Source organism: Protomyctophum bolini, assembly GCF_963924005.1.
Source record: "Protomyctophum bolini genome assembly, chromosome: 21".
NCBI lineage: Eukaryota > Metazoa > Chordata > Actinopteri > Myctophiformes > Myctophidae > Protomyctophum > Protomyctophum bolini.
In genome coordinates, this window is record NC_137882.1 from 962043 (window position 1) to 964542 (window position 2500).

The 2500-nt window shown below is 40.2% G+C and overlaps 1 protein-coding gene across 1 annotated transcript in view; it reads right to left on the minus strand.

Annotated features, from left to right (window-relative positions):
- The window catches only part of phex (phosphate regulating endopeptidase homolog, X-linked), a 41330-nt gene that overhangs the window by 13527 nt on the left and 25303 nt on the right, over window positions 1–2500 (minus strand). The gene's annotated exons all lie outside the window — the stretch shown is intronic.

A 2500-nucleotide genomic window follows, 5' to 3' on the forward strand; every position in this document is an offset into this window, starting at 1 on the left:
GAGGAGAAAACAAGACTAAGTGTTGAGGAGAAAACAAGACTAAGTGTTGAGGAGAGGAGAAAACAAGACTAAGTGTTCAGGAGAGGAGAAAACAAGACTAAGTGTTGAGGAGAGGAGAAAACAAGACTAAGTGTTGATGAGAGGAGAAAACAAGACTAAGTGTTCAGGAGAGGAGAAAACAAGACTAAGTGTTGAGGAGAGGAGAAAACAAGACTAGCTGTTGAGGAGAGGAGAAAACAAGACTAAGTGTTGAGGAGAGGAGAAAACAAGACTAAGTGTTGAGGAGAGGAGAAAACAAGACTAAGTGTTGAGGAGAAAACAAGACTAAGTGTTGAGGAGAGGAGAAAACAAGACTAAGTGTTGAGGAGAGGAGAAAACAAGACTAAGTGTTCAGGAGAGGAGAAAACAAGACTAAGTGTTGAGGAGAAAACAAGACTAAGTGTTGAGGAGAGGAGAAAACAAGACTAAGTGTTCAGGAGAGGAGAAAACAAGACTAAGTGTTGAGGAGAAAACAAGACTAAGTGTTGAGGAGAGGAGAAAACAAGACTAAGTGTTGAGGAGAGGAGAAAACAAGACTAAGTGTTGAGGAGAGGAGAAAACAAGACTAAGTGTTGAGGAGAGGAGAAAACAAGACTAAGTGTTGAGGAGAAAACAAGACTAAGTGTTGAGGAGAGGAGAAAACAAGACTAAGTGTTGAGGAGAGGAGAAAACAAGACTAAGTGTTGAGGAGAAAACAAGACTAAGTGTTGAGGAGAGGAGAAAACAAGACTAACTGTTGAGGAGAGGAGAAAACAAGACTAACTGTTGAGGAGAGGAGAAAACAAGACTAAGTGTTGAGGAGAGGAGAAAACAAGACTAAGGCCCAATCCCAATTCCTCCCTTCGTCCTGGCCCTTAGCCCTTGCCCTTGCTTATGCGCGTTCACGTGAGGGGGAAGTGTTATCTCAATTGTCTTTGGATGGAGGGGTAGGGCCGAGGGCGAGGGGTAGAATCCCCTTCGTTTGAAGGGATGTCTCGACGGGACTTAAAACGGAGCAACATCACTGAGGGCTGAAAGGCGGACGAGGTAAGAAGCCTTTTATGTCCTTTATTATGGAAAAATATTATAATAACCAATATTATTTGAATGTATTAACAATCTGCATCGCCAAAAATATAGCAAAGGTTAACGTTACCTCACGTGAACTAACGATATGATACGGCGTTGCATTCATACAACGTTACCCATTTGGCACCGCATCAGCGCTTTATTCTTTTTTATTTATCGCCGGTGCGCCGGTGATACAACTCGGATGCAAGCTAGCTTATTAGCAGGCATCAGTCCGACCCCCCAGACCACGATATGTTAACATTTTCAGCTCTTAAAAGCCGTGAAATAGCCTACTGTACCTACATAACGCTGACGCTGCATAACGTTGGCTACTCGCTGCAGTGATAGCTATGGTTTTATCATGACCAATGTTAAGCTAATCCCCACAAGTTGCAAAACTTACATAACTAATTAGCAATGCTTGTTGTTTTTTCCCCCAGGCAAACCAGCTATGGAACAGATTGCAAGCTGCTGTGCAGACTGTACATTGAATGGAGATGAATCACGAATCACATTTTCATTGATAGAAAGTTACTCTGTTCTTAATGATATTAAAAACAATGACCAGTGACCACAGCCCCTTCTTTATATACTGTAAATTGTTTTTCCTTTTTCTAACCCTATATCTGTACCCATGCTATACAAACTGTTATTACAATAATCAATTAATCAGGTACAACTGTTGAGCAGGTGTCAGAATGAGCTATATCTAGCTGAATTACATTCTGCATGGTGGGCTACCAACATGAGACAAAATTACAATATATTTATTTCATCATAACCACAGCAATGTTATATTTACGTTCCATCTCTACAGCTTAAATCAAATGGAAAGTAGTTTCCAAAGTGGGTTATGGGCTAAATGATAGTTTGTACACTCAGAGTTAATTGACATTGATATTACAATATAAATTGGGGGTCCTAGAGACAGAAATGCCATCAAAGTACTGGTAGTGAGCTTGCAGATCAGCTATTTTCTGAGAACAGGTTGTATATCAATATCTACAAGGGACCTTCAATATTTAGGGACGTTCCAATTCCTAGGGGGATGATTTATCTCCCTACCCCTTGACACTCATTGTGTAGGGACAAGGGGAAGGGGCAAGGGCTGAGGGGTAGGGTTAAAAAACGAATTGGGATTGGGCCTAAGTGTTGAGGAGAGGAGAAACATGTAGCTATAGGTGTAATGTTAGAGACCACAGAATACATGTAAATATGAAATAAATGCTTAAACATGTAGCTATAGGTGTAATGTTAGAGACCACAAAGACATGTAAATATGAAATAAATGCTTAAACATGTAGCTATAGGTGTAATGTTGGAGTCCACAGAAGACATGTAAATATGAAATAAATGCTCAAACATGTAGCTATAGGTGTAATGTTAGAGACCACAGAATACATGTAAATAT